This window comes from Echinops telfairi, unplaced genomic scaffold (assembly GCF_000313985.2).
Source record: "Echinops telfairi isolate 266 unplaced genomic scaffold, ASM31398v2 ScPeMD7_7469;HRSCAF=8507_1, whole genome shotgun sequence".
Classification (NCBI taxonomy): Eukaryota; Metazoa; Chordata; class Mammalia; order Afrosoricida; family Tenrecidae; genus Echinops; species Echinops telfairi.
This window is the reverse complement of record NW_022111373.1, coordinates 96,014,835-96,023,255: the sequence shown is the minus strand read 5'-3', so window position 1 is coordinate 96,023,255 and position 8,421 is coordinate 96,014,835.

The following is an 8,421-nucleotide window of genomic DNA, read 5'->3' as shown; positions in this document are numbered from 1 at the left end:
GGCAAGTTTATGAACAACTCATGGTAGTATGGGAAATTATTTGAAATGCTTGTTTTGTGATTGCTGGCCTAGGGAAATTACTTGTCAAGAAAGAAAAATGATCTAGATCCTAGCATGTTAGTCTAAAGCTATTAGGCCTAATTCTTTCTCTCAGAGTGGTCTCACCAACTCAAAGGTCTCAATTATCACCTTTACATAGTGTCTCCCTTTCTATTACTAACTCTATCAACTCTTCAGGTTTCAAACTTCTGTCACTGAATGGCCTACTGATTATAGCATGGCCAAATGCTCTGTTTTGCCTGGAACTAAGGGGTTCTGGGATGTAGGACCTGTAGTGCCCAAATCAGGGACAAAAGAACTGGGACAAGTTGTTCACTCTAACACTGATCAACTATGCTCGGACCCTCCTGAAGTGCCTTATATGCAGCATGTCCAAAATGAGTTCACCATCTGCCTCTTCACATGATTTCTCTCTATCTTCTCTCTAACAATAGACAGGTTGTTAGAAACCTGTCTGATAGAAACATTAGCTTCATCACAGATGGTTCCCTCTCACTTATCTCCCACATCAAATCATTTCATTTCTTAGAAGACATATTAAATTAAGCCTCCTATCTGCTGCTTTTGAAGACTGTGTCACTTTAAGTTCTCCATCCTCTCTTACATGGACTGCTGTGAAAGCCTCCCATAATGGAATGAATATTTAAAATACTCATCTAGTAACAATAGGTCCCTAGGGGGCTCGAGCAGTTTATGATCTACTGCTAACCTAAAGGCTGTTGGTTCAAACCCAACCAGAAACTTTGCAGAAGATAGGCTTGATGAACTGCTTCCATGAAGATTTTAGCTAAGAAAATCCTATGCAGCAGATCTACTCCATACCACATTAAAAAAAATATCATTTGCCATTGAGTAGACTCCAACTTTAAAGGAAATGGGGTAGTTAGTTTCAAAAAATATCACATATATCTCTGTATTTTTAGGGTTTTAATTAATAGAAATGTTTAATATGTCTTCATTGAAATGGAAGGCTGATAAAGTGTCCCAGAGTAAAGGAGACTAACGGGACATGGCTGAATCCTGGGCTGGACATGTGTGTGTGTATGCGTGTGTGTAAGTAAAAATTATATATGGCCTATATATCAGTATTGGATTTCTTGGGTTAGATTATTGCCCGATGATTATGTATCCGAATGTTTATGTTCTTAATATTTATATACTAACGTATTAAGATGCAATGACCTTAGCAACTTACTTTCAAACTTTCAACCAGAAACTTAAACATTAGAGTAAGAAAATAAATTAAAAACAAAAACGATAACTAAGCTGATTATAATTACTTAGCAATGTTGGTGAAGTGGTAATGATCACTGATTGTTGGATGCCTGCAATGTCCTGTTTCAGTCAGTATTCTCAAAGGTCCCATTCTGGGTAAATGTAACAAAGATCTGAGGTCTGATGGCCAGTCTACCTAAGTGCTCATGCTATTGCTTCTCCTCAGATAACCTGTACTCACCAGGCATGCAAGAAACCCCACTACTGTTTCAAGTTTGCCCAAGTGTCTTCTACTCTTTAAAACTTTTACTGTTACGATATGTAACTCCTTTACATATTGGAATGATAATTCCTCTCACAAACAATGATGACATTATAATTTTTATTTTTTTAGTTTGTATTATGGCTATTTTTTGTGTCCTTAGTCCTTGATAAAATAGACCCACTTCTCACTTATTAAAATAGTTACATGCCAAAGACCTGGTCATTATGTGAAAATAGGCATTATATGAAAATGACCATATCAGATCATGTAATAGTTAAAGAAGTGTGTCAGCTTTGCTGGGCCAAGTTTATTAGTGGTTTGGCAGTTAACAACTAGTAATAATTTCCTGTGACCTGACGTAAGACAGTATAATAATTTCCAACCAGTCGTAAGCCTCCATAATGGGATAAGATTAAGATGGAATACAAGGCCTTTACTCAAGTCACCCCCCTGATACAATTAATTGCCTCAGGGATGTGACTTGCTGCCAATAGAAGTGGATGCTGTGGGAAACTTGCTTGCTTTTTGCTGAATCAGGATCCTGCATCTCACTCATCAACCTCAAGTTCTTTGGACTTGAGCCAATCGCATACCATACTGCCGGTTTATTATGGGAGTCATCGGCAACCAGTCATCTAACTTGCTGATGTTGGATTTATTGCGTCTGCAACCACAAGCCTGATCTGCTGGCCTTGGCTTTTTCCATCGTTGCAGCCACCAAGATGGTCTTACTACTAATCATCAAACCATAAACTGTGTGAATCATCAGAAGCCTCTAGCTTAATCTATGTTCCACGGGACTTGGAACATGCTTGGACTTGACTCTGCCCTTTTCCACACCATTTTATTGATGGCTCACACACATATACATTAAAAGCCCTGGTGGCATAGTGGTTACACATTGGGCTGATAGATTTCAGCTTAATTGGATCCATAATCAATGCTTGTAGAAGCAGCAGCTAAGAAATCAAATGATACTATATTGGTTAAATATTTGAGTACTAAGGTGCACCTGACCTAAGCCATGGTATTTCTCAGTCACCTCATACACTTATGAAACATGAATATTGCATAAGGAACACCAAAGAAGAATCAAGGCTTTTGAATTATGGTACTGGCAAAGAATTTTGGTACCGAAAGAACAAACTAGTCTGTGTTGGAAGAAATACAGTCACAATGTTCCCTAGAAGCGAGATGACGAGACTTCAGCTCACGTGCTTCAGGCACGTACATGAGCAATCGGGAAAGACCAGTCCCTGAGAAAGAACATCATGATTGGTAAAGTAGAAGGGCACCAGAAAGTAAAGAAGACCCTGGAACAGATGGATTGACACCATGGCTACAAAAATGGGCTCAACTATAACAACAACTGTGTAGATGGCACAGGACCAGGCAGGGTTTAGTTCTGTTGTACTTAGGTCTACATGAGCTGGGACTGACTCAACAGCACCTAGCAACAACAACAAGAGATGTTTCACTGTTGATGAGTGAGGAGTCAATGGATGAACTCCCCCAAGGGAAGAACTGGATCTCTCAAATGTGTTTCTTCCCTATTTTCCTTCTCTATAGGCCTCCATTTCAATTGTCAGCACCACTCCTAGTTTTGTCGATTCAGCCACTAGCTCTTTAAAGTACTTTGTCCTGCCCATCCCACCTTGCAATATCCACACCTAATGTTTTCGTGGAATCTGGATCTTTTCCCTCCAGTTCTTATATATATCAGTACTGGCTGATCCCCATACACTTTGAGGGAGAAGTGGAAGCAACTCAATGCTCCAAGGAAGACTTCTGGCCTATAGCTGGGAGCATCCGCAGAATAATGCACTTCCCTTTCCGTTCCTCGGTCCAGTGGTTTATTTAGTGTACTAAAGATTGAAGTGGATTTTCAGTTCACTGGGTATTTGAGTTCATTGATGCTTAGAGCCCTAGTTCTGAAGCATGTGTCTATTTCTCTTCTCATTATATATAGCCAGTTGGCGAATTTGTGTGTGGGATGGAGTCTTCCTGTTGGATAAAGATATAAGGAACGGATATAAATGGAAATGGGGACTGGAGGTGAAAGACTATTGTGTTCATTAGTTTGATTATTGAGAATGTACAAAACAATGAGTGGGAAGAAAGAAGAGCTACACCTTGCCTTCACCTGACACATGTTGCTAGTTGGACTGACTCTGTCTCCCTCACTCTCAGCAAGGTGGTCTGTGAGGCTTGTTGCACAGCCCGAGTTTCCTCCTAGTATAGTCAAACTTTGGAGTTCTCTGGAATAGAAAGTACTGAGATATGTGACAAGCTTACAGTTAATGGTGGGGAAGTAAATGGTAGGCGGTGGGAATATGGAAAGCCAGCTTTCCTTGCAACCAGTGCAGTAAATGTGCTAAGTCATTTGCATGTGTTTACATTGTGCCAGACATTTTGCATTCACTAGCTGATTGAATTATTCAAACAGTCCAATGAAGCATGGAGTCATGTATTATCCCTATTTCACAGATATGGAAAGTTTATCTTGGACCAATTTTTTAACTGGTCTAATGGCAAGTAAGTGATAGCCAACATTGTGTATTGAAATTCAGATATGTTTAACTTCAAAATTACCATGATTTAATACTCCCAGATATCCCAAATACCAGTAGTTTATTCAACAAATATTTATTGTTTCATCGTGGGGGGGAAGACATTCATCAGAACCTACTAAGCTAAAGCACAAACATGCCTTGCCCTTCCTTATGAACCTACAAAGAACAAACAATTTTTAAAAACATTGCCATCAAGTTGATTCCTACATACAGCAGCCTAGAGGGTAGAGGAGAATGACCCCATAGGGTTCCCAAGGCTACAAATCTTTATAGAAATAGACTGCCACATCTTTCCCTGAAAAGCAATTGGTTGGTTTGATCCACTCACCTTTCCACTAGCAGCCAAATGCTTAATGACTGAGCCACTAGGGCTCCTTTATAAACTAGTACAAGAGATAAACAATCAAATCATCACACAAATAAATGTTAAATTGAAGTGTGGATAGTACCATGAGGGAAGCGATGCATTTCATTGGACAAATGCATTTCTACAACTCTTTTAGAGTGCTGAAAAGCCAGGAGGTTATTTTGAAGATTAAGGTGGACCTGATTAAAGCCATGATACTCTCAATTGCCTCATGCATGTGAAAGTTAGAGATTGAATAAGGGAGGCAGACGAAGAACAGATGTGCTTGAATTGTGGGGCTGGCAAACAATATTGAAAGTACCATTGACTGCCAAAAGGACACAGTGTCTTGGAAGAAGTATGGCCAGAGTGCTCCTTACAGGCAAAGATGGTGAGACTTCATCTTATACACTTTAGACATATTGTCAGGCAAGATCAGCCCCTGCAGAAGGACATCATGTTTGGTGATGTAGCGGGATAGAGAAAAAGAAGAAGGCCCTCAAGGGCGGCAACAACGGGCACAAGTTTAGGAGTGATGTTGAGGTTGCCTCGGGACCGTGCCGTGTCTTGTTCTGTGGTGCATAGGGTCTCTAGGACTGAGAACCACCTTGATGGCACCTATCTCTAGTCCACTGTGCGATGTTGGGCATGAGGACGGCGGTCCACATCAGCAGGGATGCAAATAGAAAGGGAGACTGGAGGGGAAATAGCATTGTGTTAATTCATTTGGTTGTTGAGAATGTACAAAGCAATGAATGACTTGGAAGAAAGAAGAGCCACACTGGGTTAGTCCTGGTTGACTAGAAAAACAAATTCATAGACACTCAGATGTGTGTAAGAGAGAACTTTATATTAAAGAGCAATTGAAAAAAAAAAAGAGCAATTGTACATTAGGAAAACATTCCAGCCTAGTCCAGGTTAAGTCCCTAAGTCCAATATTACCCTATATGTCCATTACCAGTCTATAAATTCTTCTTCAGACTCATGCAGCACATGCAATGATGCTGAATGCAAGAAGAAAGATCACTGGCCAGTGGGTGGAAAGTCTTGTGGATCCAGTGGTGGTGGGAGCATCTCAGCACTGGCATGGGTCTCCACGTGGCTCCTCCAGCTCCAAGGCTCTCACTGCCGTCAGCTTAGCACTATCTGGTCTGTCATCAGGAAGATGAAGCAGAGAGTCTGTGTGTATCTGGCCTCCAGTGAGCTATTTATCTCCATGGCACCTACAAATGAGGTCGTCAAGCTGCTACCTGATTGATAGGCTAGACCCCAACCCTTCGCAAGTTGACACCAGATTATGTAACTACCACACTCACCTGAGGGGCCTGCACAGAGGTTGACTTTTGTTTTGGTCCATTCAGGTTAGAACGACTTTTTGGGTGGTGTTGGCCTTTGCTGAAAACAGATAGATACTGCCTCCCACCATCTGTGGCAAGGAATGGCAGATAGAGCAAGCAGCAGATTAACCCAAAAGCCTGGGAAAAAAGGGTCTACAGAGGAAGACTGCTGGAGAATTAAGGACTTTGAATGGCTACTACGTTTACTAGAGAAGCCAGAGTGTAATATGCATACCAGGTCCATATGCTCAAAAAACACCCGAGAGGACCCTAGACTTGCACCTCTGGTTCTTCTCACCGTGATCTCAGTGCCTGTGGGTTCCTTATCTGATGATAGGCTCTTGGGACATAGAATCTCTGTCTGAATCATCTTTGTGCTCACCACTGCTTCGTCTTAATTAATATCTGTTGACTTGAATCATACAAGACAAGATGCCTTCTCCTGCTGTCACTATTACTGCTTCTGTAACTTTCAGAAGTTAAGGAGAACTCAGCCTTTGACTTCCAGTCTAGGAGGACCATGACTGATGGTTACTGAGATAGTGAAGGTTTATTGTGCCCACCTGGTCAATAAACACAAGTGGGGTTAGTTGAAGGGCAGAGAGAGAAATGGCTCAGTGAGCCTCGCCTTTCAAGTTCTTGGATCTCTTGCTTTCTGATGGTCAGACCAGGGAGGCAGCTGCCTTAGCCAGTTCCCTGCTTCAGCTGGCAAGGCTCACTTCCTGCAAGACATCCCTGAGGAGAAGCCACATGGACCTACCTTGATGTAGCCTTCAGTGCTGGAGAAGCCATGTAGAGACTCTTACCAGATCTGAGATGCTTACATGCTCACTGATTCGGCTTTCCTCTGGCAGTCGGCATCATTGCGTGTGTTTTGTAAGATTGAGGAGGACTTTGTAGATCAGTGTCAGACATATGGGCTAATGTTGGATTTATGGGCTTGGGCAGCGCTGGGTTGGGATGCATTCCTAATGTATACTTACTCTTTAAATAAAACGCTCTGTTATGCCTATGAGCTTCTGTGTTTGTTTCTCTAGTGTACCCAGACTAACAGTTACATTGCAATCTCCTTGCCAGGCATTTTTTTTGGGTGCTTTATATGTAATAACTCATTCCGTCAGCTATGATTCAAAGTCTTATGGGGTTAAGAAATACCCCTGTCCCTGTCTTAGGTTTGAATGAAGAGAGCAGTTAAGTGAACTTTTCCAAGGTCACTTCTACTTCCCATATAGCCTTTCATGTAGTTAGAAAGCGAACGAAGGTTTTGAATCTGAGTAGTCTGATCCAGGCCCTGCACTTTTGGGTGTTAATAAAAGTTTTTGGTTTTCCAATTAGCTCCCATATCTTTTCTCCCCTCTCCTCTTGTGCCTCTTCAATCTCCCTTCCTGACCTTCAGCACTTCCCTCCGTGCCTTTAGTCTACGGGGCTGTCTTCCCCTTATCTCAGACGGTACTTATTATCCACAGCCAAGAGCATGAAACCATCTCGCCAGCATCTTTGTTGTCCACTCCCTTGACATAGATGGGGCTCCCTTCCTTATCTTTGTCAAGCACATTTAGAGACGAAGCTGCTGAGCAGCAGTTCAGTTTAATTTGTTGGTTTTACTTGTTTGTTTCCATTTCCACAGAAGATATTTGTCCTGAACTTTCCTGAAAGCCGACCCAAATCCAGCTCTGTGTGGCAAAGAGCTGTTGATGGAAGAAAATTAAGGTGAGAGATAAAAGCAATCAGCACAACAGCTAGGCCAGTCTGCAAATGTTTGCTGGGGACAGTGTTGATTTACTGAAATGCTCTCTAGCACACCATCTTAACCGAAGTAATTGAAATAATAACAATCTCAATTTTAAACTCATGACATAAATTCCTATGCTTTTTCAGTTCAGTAATTACTACCTATTTTCCCACCCTGGGCATTCATCTTTTTCCCTTTTATTCTCTCACTTAGCGTTATATTGCTAAATAAGCATAATTATTATGGATTTGACACCTCTCTTCTGTTGCTTGTATGTCTGAAAAGTGGTGAATTTACTGGAAATCATAGCAGTTGTCACTGACTTGATCTTGGCTTGTTGTCAAAAGCTGATGTGTGTTGGAATAGAATTGTACACCATGGGGCTTTCAATGATTCCTAGTCGTAGCTCACCAGGCATTTCCTCTGAGGAGGCTCTGGGTAGACTTGAGCCTCCAACCTTTGGGTTGGTAGCCCAATGGACTGTTTGCACCACTCAAGGACTCCTCAGGAAAATAATAATTAATCAATAAGAAATTATTTTGTATGGATGATGGCAAATTTGGAAACAGATGTGGAGCTGGTTGTACAACATGGTGAATGTAGTTAGTGTCACTGACTTATACACATAAAACTGACTGAAATGGCAAATATCTTCACATATATATACTTACCACAATAAAAAATTTTTGTTTTGTTTTTTTGTTTTTTTAGAGTAATCGAGAAGAAAAATATATATATGACTGAAATGGCAAATATCTTCATATATATATACTTACCACAATAAAAAAATTTTTTTTGTTTTTTTAAAGTAATCGAGAAGAAAACAAAATATATGTATATATAAAAAATGTATAAATCATTTTATTGGGGCTTCATACAACTCTTATCACAAT